At 43.9% G+C, this 16840-nt stretch overlaps 1 long non-coding RNA gene across 1 annotated transcript in view; it reads left to right on the forward strand.

Annotated features, from left to right (window-relative positions):
* The window catches only part of LOC140593527 (uncharacterized), a 28119-nt gene extending 16354 nt beyond the window's left edge, over positions 1-11765 (forward strand). The window contains exons 2-3 of the long non-coding RNA XR_011993927.1: positions 11507-11579; positions 11700-11765. This is a non-coding gene — a long non-coding RNA (uncharacterized lncRNA). The remainder of the gene's footprint in view (positions 1-11506; positions 11580-11699) is intronic.
* Positions 11766-16840: the final 5075 nt, after the last annotated feature.

Here is a 16840-nt window from a genome sequence, read left to right on the forward strand (position 1 = left end):
TGCCTGGTGCCATTTTTCAGAACAGATATGCCTATTATTTTCTGCCTCTGCTGACTGACAGGCCATTACAGTCAGTAGACTGACCATACCCGCGTTCTGCGCTGGTCTTTCGTGTAGCTATATTTCTGCGAAATTTGTGAGGTTGGCGCTGGATATAGTTTTGGCACAAGGACGTGAACGTGCCGGATTTGCCGCATCGGAGGCCTAAGGCTTTCTCATTCGCCTGCCAGAAGGCAGAAGAAACCCAGGCCTGCGGCAGCTCAAACCGTGGCCAGTGATCATGTGACCCTCCTTATGTTTCAGTGGACGTTAACCTCAACAAACGTCCTCAGCAAATCTGGTTAAAAGGCTGAAATGCAACATGACGGGCGCCTAAAGTTTTAACATCTTCATGCACTGTAATTATTTCTCCAATTATCATTTTGCCATTATAATTATACCATTATTGTACTGTTACTGTACTCCCTTTTAATATTGATTCTCAGCATAGACACTTTGTTGCTAACAGTGTTTCACTCTGTGCTAAAGTATGTTGCAATAGATAGTATGTTTTGAAGACTATATGAGCCTTATTGCAATATTTCACTGTGACACTGTGACACTTTACTACTGGCTTATTGCTGTGATCCACTAAAACCTTGTATATCCTGTGTGTCAGTGTTTCGTAGTTTGTACAGTATACACTGTACAGTTTGTGTTTTCGTAATGTTGCACTCTTACTGTACGATGACTGTTTATTGAATTGCCGCGCTACATATTGACTGTTGCCTGTCACAGTCTGCAAAAAGTCATTCAAACAAGAATTTCATTGTTCTTTGTGCCAGTACACGAAGGTTTATGACAATAAACCTTTAAAACGTGAAGTGCTGATCATCCTAAGGGTAAAGATTTAAGAACAGCGATCGGACGGTGGCCAGTTCAAACCCAGACTTGGCAGATTAGTTGTGTCTCTCTTTTAGCACGTCTTAGTTACCTTGAGTTTCATTGCTTTATTTCGCTACCTACTTTTTAATCTACATGCTTTAATGTCTTACTTCCCGTTAAATATTTTTAAATACATTTTATACCTTGCAATATCTTTCATTTTATTTTTTATTTTTTTAAATTAGAACTTCACTGTGAAGCACTTTGAGTCTTTAGCTGTACTAGATGTCCTATATAAATATGTTTATTATTATTTGAGAAGGAACTGCAACCAAGCCACCAACCTGTAAAATTTCCAGGTCTCTTAAGTACTAGATATGCAGTTCTTTAAATGCATAATTAACGGGCTCTTAACAGCTCTTAGTGATGATTAGCATCTCACACAAAAACGCATCTTTAGGCTGCAATGCAGCCAAACCCGGCTGGATGAGATATGCACAGCCTGGGCTATTAACTTCTGGCTAGTCAAGCTGTATCGGGATCTGAAGTCGTCAGTCGTCACCGGCTGCCGCAGGTGTGTGAGCTGCAGAGTGGCCCTTTCTGTCAGAGGGGCCCCCGTCTGCGGGTGTGACCGTGATCTTACTGATTTCACCGGGGGTGGTGGATTGTGACAGTGAGAGTTATCGAGTAGCAGCACACCACACAAAGCAAAAATACGTCTCCAGCACTTGCAAAATGTGTCTTAATTGATCAATTTTTTTAGCATATTTGGGTTTTTTTTTGTTTTTTGGGTGGGGGGGGGGGTGGCCCAGTCACTGACAGAGCTGCTTCCAGTCCTTGTTGTTTGCTTCCGACCAACCTGAGAGTGGCCGATTAAACTAGTCCACTGGCACAATTTTCCCATACCTCTTTCAACACTGGTTTTTCATCAAATTAAAGCACTAGGCCTGTTATATGTTAGACATAGGCAGTGGGGGCACTAAAGATTTTGGGCCCCATGACAGCATATCATATTGGCCCCCCCATCAGAGATTAATACAATTATGTTCCAATTTTTTAGGGCCCCTGTCACTTAGGGGCCCTTGGAATCATCGAGACTCCCCCCTCCCTTTACAGTGGCCCCTGCTACTTGCCAGTTCAGAGAGCCCTGTTACCAGACCCCCCCCCAACCACCCAAGCCTGGCCTATAACTCACATATCCCAGCTGCCTGCTGTCAAGTCCGCACCCAATGATGAGGACCAAATTCGAGGGGGCGACACAGACGGACCTCGCCAGGAAATGGAGCGAATCTGATGTGTTGCAGATGGAAACACTGGTCACAGTCAGTGACCCACCGCACCCCCAACCCCCCCCCCCCTTTGCTGATGCTGCATGGCGTTCATTATTTTTTTATTCACGTTAATGAATTTACTCGAGCCGTGATGCAAAAATGGCCGTCCGCAAGGTTTCCCAGTGATTAACTTGCAGTGACGTGCGGAGACATCGTGCGCCTTTCATTTTTTAATTAGACATCCAGAAGCAACTTTTCATTAAAGATTAAGCGTTTATCCATTTCTGAATGTAGATGTACATGCTTCGTAAAAAAACTGAACAGCATGAAGTTAATCATTGCCCGTATCTTCCTGAAGGCTCATTCTTTTTCGAGATAAAGTATCGTGGTGATGTCTTTACCTACACTGATTCACACTTTGTGTTAGGAATAAGCTGCGGTTTAAACCACAGCTGATGGTTTAAGTGTGTCTGGGCCATTCAGGGAGAGCTTAGCCTGAATCCTTTCATAAATAATAATAATTGTTATTGATACTTCATCGATCCCTGTGGGCAAATTGTCTTTACGCCTCCCCTAAGCTGGGGAGGGGGGTTAATGGCCTTGCTCAAGGAGCTGCAGATGTGGTGAATCTGGGCTTGAACTGGTGACCTTCTGATGATAGGCACAGAGCCATAGCCCCCTGAGCCACATGCTGCCCCCCCCCCCCCTAAAGCTGGTCTTTGATGTCTTGATGAACAATAAGCAAACACAATGCATGAAAAACAGCCCCTCCCAGAATCACCTTCAGCTTTCCTACCGTTACAACATAGACACTGCGAATGGAATTGTATTCCTGTTTTTTTTTAATTCTTATTCTTTGCGCTCTTTACTTCTTGCGTGTGACTTTCGGATTATTTGGCACGTGCGCTTTTCAGCGTACACATACATGGTGTATATGCGAAGAACATTAATGGTAGGGATTTTGTTCATAAGGAATGGTCGTTTCGACAGAAATACATTTGCATTCGATGACTAGAATCACTGGAAAACCCAAAGGACTCCCCTTGGCCACAAAACCACTAATTCAGATTCTTTCAGACGTAAGAAACGCCGACGGACGTGGACCCGTGTTTATACTCCAGGTTCTTCCCCTCATCGCTGAGTTTGACGTCGTCTGAGGAGCCGGCGTCGGCAGTCCAGTCTGACCCCATTAGCGGTCGCATGGGGATTGTGTCTCGCCAGGTCTGATCCCAAAGATGGTCCATAGCTCTAAGCCAGGCCTCCGATTCCGTAGCTCCAGATAAGAAAAAAACGGTTTCAGATTTAGCTCCCCAAGTCGCAACCCTTCCGCTGTCCTTTGAATCTTTTTCATCATTAATATCTTCACTCTAAACCTATTATTAGTATAAATTTGTTCCTCAAGGTTCGGATATGGATATGAATACTGATGGTTACTGCTGGGCATAAGGTATTATACTGGACTCTGTACCACGCTGTCAAATACTCAGTGATAATGTGAAACACTGACACTTTTTATTAATTTCTTTTTTGTCGCAAGTTTAAGGGCCGTGCTGCGTGTTCCTATCGCCTCCGAGACTTTGGAAGTAAAGCCCTAATCTGCTTTCCTGTCGCAGCCTCCCAGCTGCTCAACAGCTCGGGGTATGTGGACATCGACGGAATCCAAGATGAGGGCCCACCCTCCCCCATTACTGCCAGCTTTGCCTAATGATTGGACCCCCCCTTCAGCACCCACCAATCACCTCACTGCTATTACTAACTCAGGCCCAACAGGTGACGTGAGAGTGTTCAGCATTAGCTCCTCCCCCTTATCTAGCGCCCTCTAGTGCTGGGAGTAATGCAGTAATGCTTGACCGTCAATCAGATCCTTCTCTCTTCTTCAAACCCATCATTTCTGTTCATGTGTCAGAGACACGGCCATCTGTGGAGTACCTAACCTGCACAAAACAACCCCCCACATGCACACTGACCCAGTCGATGGTACGCACTGAGTCTATGCATTTCCTTAGAGAACGCTGATCATTTTGAGAATCTTAAACTTCTGAATCAAAGTAAACATTCATCACCTTGGCAGCGTCTTAGATGCATAAAATAGATGAAGCAACATTCGACTAGTCAAAATTGCATTCTTTCTTTCTTTTTCTATCCCCCTTCCTCCTTTTCCATGTTCTTTTCTGGAACCTATCTGCAGAAACACCCTGAATGAGATTTCTCTCCAGTATAGGACAAAAAAAGAAGTAAACTGCGCATCTTTCTTGGATTAGCCCGCAGAAGCTACATCAGCCAGCTCAGACAGACTGGCACTCCTTTCAGGTTCAACCTCACATTGATACGCTCAGATTTTCAGACTGGAACAAGGAAGCAACATGCTATTCTTTTTACTGCAACCATGGCAACCTCAATATGAAAGGCGACGTCTAATGAATAACAACGGGCGTGCAACAGAGGGGCAATTACTCCACAGATGTCTGCCATTGTCTTGTCTCATGGGTCAAAAAGAACTGATTGACTCAAGTTTGACCAAGAAAGTTTAAAGTGTAAGATTCACCGGAGGCAAAGAAAATTCAATCCTCTATAATTCCTCAGGAAACAGAGGACGGTGACTGAACACCATTGCTCTACAGAACTGACCAAACTATCCCTGTTGACGCTGCTCTTTAATGCTTCTTTTTGTGTTACATCATCCTGAAGCCCATTTTGTCTAGTCCTGTGCTGCAGAGCCACACATTTGGTGTTGAATCCCGTCCAGGAGATGCTGAGAAATGATTTAGTCAGAATTTTACATTGCAGACTAAGGCCATTCAAACCCATATAGATGGAATCTTTCAGAATAAAATTGCTACTGGAGGAAATTATGACCAGAGAGCATGAATGCAGGATGACACGGAATTATATAAGAAGATGATTATGGGTCTTGTTCCTGTGATTTAAGAGCTTTAGTGTCAGGCAGACGTGTCTTTGGGTGATGAGCAAATTGCATTATTTTCTGGGGAGCTGTTGAATATACCAAATAATCATATAGCACCCACGAAAGACAGGGGGTCTGATTTACAATGTAATCCATGCCTTGGCAACACTGAAGTAAATATCAGCCACATTAAAAATGATGTCATGATTCCCAGTCGTCATACCATGCTAGACCATCAACTTCGCATTTCCGGGGGTTTGCGCATGAAACATCGATAAACAACAGTTTTGCCAGTCAAAGGAACAGCTTTCTGTGGAGAAAGAAATTTTACATTCCATCGGGACGATGTAATCTAGCCCAGGGTCATGGCACACTGGAATCGCTTTGCAAAGCGCCGTTTCAAGCCCGATTCCGCTATCGCGACACGGTCTGCCGTCCTCACGGCAGATAAACGCACAACGAATGACTGCAGAGGGAGATGGAAGGGAGAGCCAATCAGACGCGGCACTGTCTGGCATCAGTTTATATCTGCAGAACGCGTATGAGTATAAATTACAAATAATAAATTAGAAACTCAACAAACGAGGGCCAAAGTCAGGGTCGGGTGTCATTTTTTAGCACAAACTTGCTTATTATCTTCTGCCACTGATGCATCGCTGGAATCAAGCCACAATTTCCATATGTTCAGCCTAATTTTGCTTGTGCATTGCAATGTTCATTTATAAGTACAAAAATATGCGTAAGAATGTATAAACGATGCATGTGAGAAAGAGGGAAATCTGCAGACCTTCTAATGAATTTATCTTGGGATGTTCAGGTAACCTTGAGTACTCTGGTGACCTTGGAGTGACCTATCGGGCAAAGTCCGACGTATTGGGCTCCAAGGAGGACTCTTGTGAACCTGGCCAGTTCAGCGAGAGCTCCAGGACTTTAGGCTGACCACAAGACTCTCAGAGCTGAGTCATGTTCCAGACAGTGCTGACCAAACCAAAATGGGCACCTGCTAGCAAGACCTCAGGGCGTTGGTTCAGCCGTTGGCTCGTATTGTGGTGCTGAGACACCAATGCTAGGATTCACACCTACGCTGGCACCGTGAATTGTCCCTTCAAACTCAGGCCCACACGAGCAGATCGCAGGATCTCTCATCATAGCCACACTTTATTTTTTGTTGTTCCCGCTAATTAAATACAGCTGAAATGGAGCAATTAGGTGCAGAGTTCATTACTGCACTAGCTAGCTTATTAGCAATATAATCAGGCCTACTGAAGGTGTTATGAACTGCTTTATGTGGTGCAGATTAGGTCGAATTCATGTAATTAGCTCACTGCTGGTTATGATATTGTACTGAATATTGTTTTAGGTCAAGCCTATTTTTTTGGCCAGTTTTTTTTTTTTAAGTTGAAGCTGTTGCTAATCTAGAAAATTTTAGCATGAAAGTGAGAATTGTGGAACATTAGTATTATTACGCATTCATGTAAGAAACCAATAACAATTTGCAGTTTTTAATGCAGAACAACAAGTGCATTTATATACTGCCACGCATATTTCAAACGATATACAAGGACATTAATATTTGTCATATTCCCCAACATCTGACATATGATATATCCTAGCTGTACGATGTATTGAAATTACTTTTATGACATTTTGTTTGGTTTAGTCTGTTCTGAGTCCATCATTATACTCTGAAAAACTATTACAACACATGCAAGAACACAGTGTTTTGAAGTAAATAAGTCAGACGAACGTTTGGCTTATGAGGTGAGTTTTGTCGGCAGTATATTATGCAGATCACTGTCTCTCTCCAGTCTTTCCTCTCTCCTACGCAGTCCCCTCTCTCCCCCCCCCCCCCCGCCCTCCCACCTCCGGCAATCATTTTCTCTCCACTGCCCCCCTCCCCCCACTAGCCTTTGTTTTGATGCCACATTCCAGGTCGCCGAACGGACAGTCCCTGGGGTCGCAAATGGACTCGCTGCCGACTCCACCCCTCCGCAATAAATCACACGTTCACATTCTCAGCTCCTGTCACAGAGCAGAAAAGCCACACGGGTTTATTCTGCAGGGGAAAAGTAACCATTTTAGGGGTCTTTGATGAAGCGAATAATCCCTTTGTGGTCGCATGCATAGTGATCGCATAGCAAAAATTACATTATCATCGTACAAAGACTTTGCAGATAGATTCTACACAGAATGTCCATGTAAAGCATTACTGGAATTAAAATACTTCTCCAGAAGCATAAACATTTTAAGCGTCTTAATATTTTAATGCTCGGTGATGTTTTGTGTTGTCGTAATAACGATTTAGCTAAACTGTTTATTGGCAATCTAATGGTCAGGCAGTATAATGTGGTGGAAAACCTCATTCGGCAAAGCACGTAAAAGACAGGAAATGAGCCGCTTGAGGATGATTGAGGGTCAAGTTACCACAGTAGCCTGTGCTTTAAGTTGATATCATGGGAAGAGAATAAGAGTTTGGGTTTGGCTCCATACTCCAGCACCCACTCCAAACACACACAGTACCTGCACAAAATTGGTATGGACCTGTCCCTACCTCCATATCAAAATGTACGCCCTTGGGACAGAACGGTATTAATTAAACATACCTCAGTTCTTGTCAAAATTCAGTTAATTAATATTTCATATTGACTCAAGAATAGTGCAGAAAATTATTTTTTTCCTACTCTCTGTATAAGGACAACAGGTTGTAGGGAGTTTAAGGAATTTATTTATGACTAAGATACTGAGGATCTCAGTCACATAAAACAGCCTGACGTTGGGCAGCGGCACGGAGCCTCACGTTAAAGCGTCCCGGTATGTAAGCAGATGGGGGATTGTCGAGCAGGACGGCCTGCAGGAAGGTCTTCTGTCAGCTTCTCGTCACACATGGCTAACCCAGAGGCACAGAGGGATGAGGAAGCTGAGACAGTTCACACCTCGTGGCGTCCCTGGATTCACATTCAGAATTATATCATTCAGAATTATGTCAATATTTACTTAATGATGTTATTCTTTGAAGGCCCTTAAACCACAGAATTATAGTTCTCCATTACTATTACTGTTCTTGCTACAAAAATTACTTATACAATATGGAATCAGAGGATAAATCATAATCTTGACATAGTAGTTATTGTGGTTTTAATGATAGCTAAAAAATTGTTGTATTGGCCTAGAGCAGAGGTGGCCAATCTTATCCAGAAAGGTCCAATAGGTATGCTGGTTTTCGCTGCAACTCCATAATTAGATTACTAATTAGAGGACTGATTGGCTGAAGAGTCCTCACACCTGGGTTCGAACAGCTGACCTACAGGTTATCCCAAAAACCTGCATGTACACCGGCCCTTTGCAGACCAGATTGCCCACCCCTGATCTAGAGTAAATCAATCTGCTTTCACAGAAAATAAGACATTCAGCACTTCTATGTCATGGAACACAAGCAGTTAATAAGTGAAGTAAATGAATGAAGATTAGTTTAAATAAGTACATCACGGTTCATTTTAAATGCATAAAAACAGGTTTCCTGTGGCTTTATTCCTGTGTTTTTTGTACCCATTCGCCTTGAAGGCAGACGCTTCTGCCTGCTGGTAAAGTCCCCTCCAAGCCACACAGCAGGTCACGCAGAGCCGCCCCGACGAGTCGGCGTTTAGCACTCACTCCCGCCGGCAAACAGCACAGGCGCGGTGGATTCCGGACCTATAGGATACCATGGTTGTTATCACCCTTCTTGCCGCAGATTTCACGGACGACGTACCGTAGTGGCGAACTGTGCGGACAGGCGCCAAGAGATGGCGCCGAGGTCCGGCGCACCGGCGCCGAAAGCCAGTCCCGACGTCAAAGAGGCGGCGCCGTTAAATGACTTTGTCACAGGCGATTGTGACGGTGCAAGAGTGCTTCTGTGGCCAGCTGTCAGGCTACATCTGAGGTGACAATGGAAACTGTTGTGAGAGGAAGGCTCGGGGGGGGCGGAGGGGGTGGTGTCTCGATTTGTTCCGAACGTCAGCCGGCATTATGCCGCCAGCAGCTATGCTGGAGGAGACGGAACCGAGGCGACCTTGAGAACATCCCACACGGTGCCGAGCCGCTGAGCTGGCACAGATGCTACATCGGAGGGCGCCGGTGAGTTGGAAGGCTGAGGCAGACCAAACGGAATTCCATCCTTCACTCAAACACGAACCGCAGGAAGTGCAAGAGCACTGTTTCAAAACATATATACATAGCTTATTTTTAGTTAATAAATAAAAAACACACCAAAACACCACACTGTGATCAAAATACTGGTGTACTATACAGACACTCCGCACTTAACAATCTACCTGTTTAACAACCGCCCAGACTTAGGACCATCTCTCTGACCAGTCGGTATTGTACACTATACGAGAACCTTGGTCACGGAAACGGCGGCGCGGCATCTCATCTTGCATCATTGTGCAAAGGTGACATTAAAATAATATCTAAAGATGGTTGACACAAACACAGTCTTCCAGTACAGTATGCTTGAAATATCAGAAAGGGGCGTGCCCTTGTTTATCGACCAATTCGCTTAACGACCAAATCGTAGGGACATCATGTGAGGGATGCCGGTACTATACCGGTATTACTAATGCTTTGAAAAATATAAAGACAAGTAATAGGTGCTGTATCACTGTACTTTATGCGAAGGTTTGTATAGATATGTGAACAAAACCATACCACAAATTCAGATTGAATCAGCGGCTTTTTAGGAACAAGGCTGAAAAGCTGGAAATAAAACATTGGTAACAATTAGCCAGCCCCTGTAACACCCACTCTTGTTTTTTGCCCTTAGGTTGCAAGCAAGCTGCAAGGGCTGCAGTCTTATTGATACCCCCCCCCCCCCCCCCCCCCAAGAGTCACACAGTTTGTCAGTTTAGGAGTTAGTCCAGCCTCCTACAGCGACCTCGGGACTGCCCGTGGGTGCTGTAACATCGTGCCCAATCATAGAAATATGCAGTGATATATTCATGACAAAGTACACTGACCATTAGCCACTTGAATGACAAAAAAAAGGGCCTGGTGCCCCATGCAGACCAAACGGTCTGCGCACAATTGCTACAAACCAAATACAGCAGAGAATTTTTAGGTTTCTCAAACCCAGCCAAAACCTGCCTGTAGGCCTTGCTTAAATCAGAAGAGAACCGATCCATAGCAATCTGTTGAGGAAGTGATAAAGGACATCAGAAACGCATCAAATTTTAACTCTTTCTCATAGTCGACCCAGAAATGAACCAAGCCATCGGGTTTGGGAGCCAAGACGACGTGGTCACTCCTCAATTACACCCTCTTCTCATCTTACAGGGTGTGACAAATCGACGTGAACAATAGCAGTTGCCCGAGTCACCCTTCAAAGGTGAAATATCCACGTAAGCTTAACACCCCCGGAACAGCTAACTACTAGCGAACATGAATGAAAAATGAAAGCTGCTCTCTCAGAACAGGAATCCTGTTTGACTTTCCCGCTGGACATTTTCAAGGCTCTACCACGGCTGAAGTCTGCCTCAGCAGTCCGCTGAAAAACTACCTGATAATCAATGACTGTGATGTGATTACACAGGCGTAAATGTACGAATGATGAAAGGGGTCAGAAGGTTATGAGCGAGCACCATCCTCTGGGGTGTAAGGGCCCCAACACCTCATCATGCTGTGAAAAAAAATATGCTGTATGATTACCGCAGTGTCTCTCTTGAAGAAGATGTGTGTAAATTGCACATAATGAAAATAACCATGATTATGTATTGTTTGCAACTTCGAGCCTGGTTCAACACAGGATGGCATTTGATTTTTGAAAATAATGAGCTTGGTTTTCTTTGTAATTGCTACAAAAGTATTCTCTCATTCTACACTGAGCATAATAAATCATTTATTAGTAAACTACTATCCCAGTTATACTGTGTTGATAATTATCTCTGTCATCTGTTCAGAATGCGATTTACATGAAGAACCGCTGCCAATTCTGAAAATGTCATTTTGAACCATGTGAAATAAGAAAAAGAACAATTGCATTTGTTAGATGTTTTGCATTTTTGCAAGTTAATAAATCTGGAGCCTGGTATTAGTCAAGTGAATGTCATCAAGCTGGTTAGGAGACTGCTGGTATTGAAACTGTCATACTGGTTTAAAAAAAATAAATAAATCATTAGATAGATGGGGGGTGGGGCAGTATAGGGCGATATAGGTGGCTGCATAGGGCACCATCTTCTGAAGGGGGGGGGGCATATTCTAAGCATAAAGTGAAATTGAGCAGTGATGCATGGTGGGGAGGAGGTGTGGAAGCGCTGAAGCTTCCTTAGATTAGATAGGTAAACAGATACATTAATTAGACAGACAGACAGACTGTTTGACTCCTTTTACTTTTCCCAGGCAAAGCTAAACTATGGTGTGACATAATTCATTCAAATGTTGATGTAGATGTCCCAGCCTCACTTGCTGCTTCCTCTTGTCCTTTATATTCAAGCCACTGTGAAGTACATCCTCTCAAGAGAAACGTCTCATTCCTCGCCGAAGGAGCTGTATCTTCCCTTCAAAGGGTGAGAAGGGTTCCATGTTAAATGCACAAACAGGTCCTGGAGAGAACACTCAATGTTACCTCTGGGTCATAAAAATACAGCAGGTTTTGAAATGCACTTCTTCTCATTTTCGCACCTCAGGTCAGCGGCTCTCCTTCTGCATTTGATTGGGTTATCCAGCTGGTCACATGACTGGACTGGAGGGCCATGTGACTTCAGTTCCTGGCAGCCAGAATCTTGCAGGCTGAAATGCTTGCATGGCAGGTGGGCCGTAAACAGCTTTCCTTCGTATGGTTTGCGATGATTCATCCCCATTGTCATCTTTAAAAGCTAGCGATTGCTTCAAGTTGGCTGTAAATGCTTCATTGCTCTGCCGTTTTATTAACAGAAGATTTTGCAGTTGGATCGACAGACAGTCTGGTGAAACGGAATGAAAATGGGGTGACACAGGTCTTAAAAAGTCCTATGAAACAAAAATGTTTATCATATTGTTGCTCTAGCAACGAACTTCTTATGCCGTAGTCTTGATATCACTGCGTTCCCCTGTGGCGAAAGGTCTGGTCAGATCCTTATTCACGATGCTCAATGCTCAGACTGACTCTAACTATAAATATGCAGTAGTGCCTAGGTGAGCTCGAGAAAGACCCGAGGCCTTGTCCGCATGATAAATCATAAGAAGCCGTCCGCCGAGAGCCCGCAAAGGCTTCCGCGCACATGGGCAGGAACTAATCACCTCCAGTGATACGGCTGCAGCCAAACCTCTTCGTGCACGACCAAGAGGTCGGGTGAAACGGCGGCATGAGCGGAATTGAGATAATGCTACAGTACGTGTAAGGAGCATGGGAGAAAGAGGCAGACGTGGAAAGATAAGACACGTTATTGCACGAGGACTTACATTGCTACAGCAGCCTACAGATCTATAGAATTTAATTTACAAAACAAAAAAATGAAATGGAATGAATTTTCCAGTGAAATACTGAAATATTATCTGTGACGATATGACGGTGACATTTCCGTCTCCTGACTCGATATTGATAAAAGTTAATAATAATAAAAAGAAGATAGAGACAGGGTAGAATATCTTGCTTATGCATCTTGGAATGAGGCAAGCAAATGGATTGAAGGCTCACTGCTATACAGGAGCTTAAAGAGCAGGAGATCCAGCGGTTACTGTATCCAGATGAACCCAGAAGGTGTAATCCACACGTCACCTGACGCGAGACATGTATGGCGCACTAGACGAAATGAGGTTTCACAAAGAGTTTAATCACTTTTCAATCTAAATTTTTGACCTTAAGGCTGATTTATGTGAGAAATTCTACACAGTTCTACAGTAAAAATAGAGTAAAGCACATTGAGGCCAGGTATAGGACTGTAGTCCCAGAAGGGGGCGCTGCACCTTAACTCACAGGACTGGTTTACAAACGTGAAGCCTCATTTTGCAATAAATCTGTAGTTTTTCAACAAAGGATTACCATGCTAATTGAGTTGATGAACCATTTGAAGGTGAGCTTGTATTGCACAATTAAAAAACAAATGGTGTAAATCTATAATCATTTTGAAACGGGAAATACCTCCAGTAGGACGTTTAGCTGATGCACCACTCGGCAGAGGTAAATGCAGGATGAGGGACAGCTTCGTCCTCACTCTGGTTTGGGCCTGTCTCTTCCTCTGGGACAGGGGTGGGTTTGTTGATACCGGAGCCCCACTTAGTGTAGTGACTGTTTGCGGCCAGCAGGGGGTGTCCCACAGGTGTGTGGTTTGAGAGGTAAATACTGTCGCTGCCCTGAGAGAGATGCCCAGGTCGGGAACACGACGGATTTACATATGTGGGAGAAAAACAACCCCCCCCCCTTCCCCCAACACCCCTACCTCCACCGGAGAGCAGCGTAAATAGCAGACTGTCTCAGGCCTTAAGCCCTCTGTCAGCAGCAACAGAAAGAGAGAGAGAGAGAGAGAGTGCAGCGGCTCTTCAGGCATGCCCCCCCTGCCACCACGCCTCCGCCACCTGATGGGCATCATACGGGCTGCTAAACGTCACACCAGGTTCTCCAGCTTCTCATCTGATCGTCCCCCAGGCCATAGTGAGACACGGACCATTAGCTCTTCACACAATAAAAATACAGGGATTGCAAAGCACTTGAGTCTACTGGAGAGTCTGGATGGCAAAGTTTCTTTTTCTTTTTTTTTGTGCACAGTTTTGTTTGAACAGGATGGTGAGAAGTGCACCGTGTTCTCTTCTGGTTTTATTTGAATTAGGAAGCCTTTTTAAATTCGGCGATTCGATGAGGCTGCATCGGCTCAGAGCTTGAACTCTGGTGGACCGTATGCCCGGAGAACAGAGCGGAAACCTCGCAATTAATCATGATGTCATCGCACATTTATCCAGAATTCCATTTTAATCTGCGTACCTCTTAAGATGCCGGCCCTAACAGCAATCTGAGTGCAGGGGACTAAAACCCTGCGCCTCAAGGTTTCCGACGTCTATATTTGCTCGTTTACTCTGTCTTTTTGCCCATTTGACTTATTGAAACATAACGAGCATTAGAACAGTCATACAATTAGAATCTCGTCTTCCAAGAAACCATTTGAAGTTAAAATGAATAGATGCTTTATGTAATTAATGACTCACTGTCAAGTTTCGGTTAAGAAGTAAGTTATTTTTGGGTTCCAATCCCAGCCCTGCTCTGCGCATCAAAATGATATTTTCCTCCTGTGTTGCATAGGTGTCCTTCTACAGTCACACATATGTTCTTAGGCCAATGAACATCTCTGAATTGCCCATGATGTGCAGGGTCTGTGATAGACGGGCGTCCCCTAAATTGTGTACCCTACCCTCGCATCCCCTGCCTTGGGTTAGGCCTCGGGCCCCCAGAGAAAGCACTGGAAGATGGGTGAAGCACAATATTAACTCCAAATGCTGTTCGCTTAATAAAATGATCAAGGTTATTATAAATGTTTTACAATGTTGGTTTCCGGGGCCTCACTCGAGGAACTTGGTTTATGTGATGGTCTCCTTAATGCAGTGTCTAAAATGGTTCTTAAAAGTAAATTAATTTCAAACCCCGATTCAGGCCTGCAGGGGATGGAGTCAATAAGCTTGAGAAACTCATGTTTTGCAAAAAAAAAATATGTATTCAGTCTAGATAACTCTTTAAAGAAACGCAACTTATATTTTCACAAAACTTAGGATTTGCGGGGCTGCTGCATTGAATAATGCGCACGCCTGTATAGGAACATATGCAAGGAAGGGTGAGAGTGAGCGAGAGGCGTGATCCGCAGGCTGTTGGGGTGACGGTCGTTCACCCTTCGATCCACGCTTATTGTGGTGCCATCTTCTCTGATCCTTCATGTGCAATCGAAGACGCTTGGGCAACCTCGCTCATTTAAGCGTTTTTTTTTTTTTTTTTTCCTGTGACACAAAAAAAAAGACCCCATTGATGGTGTTGGAGCAAGTCCGTCGTGAAAGTAAAAATAAGAAGAGAATGGCAGCTGAGATGTGAGTTAGCAATGGCTGCGTGCGTCATGTGTTTTTAAAGGCTGCCCGATGAATGTTACATGAGGCCGTTGAGAGAGTTGCAGATATACAGTGAAGCCTGCGATCTCCCCCCACTGAAATACCCCACTCTACTCACATCACCGGCCCCCTGCCCTCTGTTCTGGTTAGGAGTTCGATCTCTGTGTCACATGACTCTGCTGTCGCCCTGACAACTCCGAGTGCAATTCAAGGTCAAGACCTGCGCAGGTCACATTTGCAGCAACTCACAATCCATAGCCAAGGGAAGTGTGAACTTTTCAAGGCCTGGAAGATGGAAATCTGCATGCCTCGCTTTGGGAGTGTAAGACATTATGTTGGCTTTTTTGAATCATTCTGGTTTTGAGTCAGGCAGGGTTTTCAGTGGACCATATATAATAAATCGGGGTCTTTAAAAATGAAACAGCACAGATGTATTCTATGCTGATGGTTGTGGGATTGGCCAGCCAGAATGAGCAGAGTGCTGCAGTTGATGCATTATAGATACACATACAACAGTCTCAAGAGCACAGGTCAAACCATTTAACTTTGTTTGGGTGGCCAAGAGATCCTCCGCTCAATTGAACTGAACGAAAACTGTTTTCTATTTATACAAATGTTTTATATTTATTTAGATTAATATTTAATATTCAATTAAAATGATCTTTTTCAGAGAGGGAAAAAAGAAGTTTTTGAATACTTTTGCTCTGTGTCCCATAGCAACAAATCAAGCATTTTAATTACACTTCATTTTTAAAAATCGTTTTATTAAGCGAGCATTCAAAATCGATTAGCAGGGTAGAAAGCATCCATCCATTTTCCAGGGTATGATGTAACAGTGATCCCCCCCCCCCCCACACACACACACACACACACACAGCCAGGATTCAAAGCCCTGGAGTTGGAGGTCACTGTGCCTTCCAGCTAGCAGCTCTTATCCTCCATATTTTATACATTACCACTAGCACACAGACTGCTGGTACGTGAGTCTGCTTGTTAACGTAATGCTGCAACGGATAACGGTAAAAATAATGTATTTCTTTGCATTTATGACTTGTTACTGGAGGTCTGTTGTCTTTAGATAAAAGCGGGAAGCAACGTCGTCTTGCGATAAATTTAATTGCAGTGTGCTGGCTGGGGCGCGAGTTGAAATCTATTCATTTCGCTGGGTGTTAGGGTAGGATTTGATCCTGACTTTCATCTTTAAAAGTCATTTTCTCCGGCGAATATCGTGAAATTGAATAGAAAGAGTGTAAAATGAAAATCGATAGTGGATCATTTTGACGCCTGATATTAGTGGCACTTGCAAAATGAATCGGCGTGATGATTCATGGAAGAAGGGGTTATTCTCCGAATGTTTTTCTTCTCTGTGGTGCTCCTCGTTAACGTAGCGGCAATCGTGATTTAACAATGTACACATCTGGGGGATCTTTTAATTGCAAACAGGGTTTTTCTCCAATACTCCAAATTCCTCCTACAGACCACATACATGCAACTGAAAAACAAATTATCAAAACTCACTCACCCCATTTTTGTTGTTTATGAAATGAGGCTGCCAATGACCTAAATTCAGGCTGTTACAGGATTGGGGGCCAAAACTCACTCCATCCTGATTTAGCCCAATGAAAAATTGTCGTTAAATTTCCAAAAGTCTGCCAAAAACTTTCTGAAAAAAGTATTCAGTGAGTTTTGGAAACTTGTCGCATTTGACTGAGTGTGTGAGTGTCTGCATTTATGTCTCCTTCGATTGATTGACATCCTGCCCAGG

Source organism: Paramormyrops kingsleyae, chromosome 12 (assembly GCF_048594095.1).
Source record: "Paramormyrops kingsleyae isolate MSU_618 chromosome 12, PKINGS_0.4, whole genome shotgun sequence".
Lineage (NCBI taxonomy): Eukaryota > Metazoa > Chordata > Actinopteri > Osteoglossiformes > Mormyridae > Paramormyrops > Paramormyrops kingsleyae.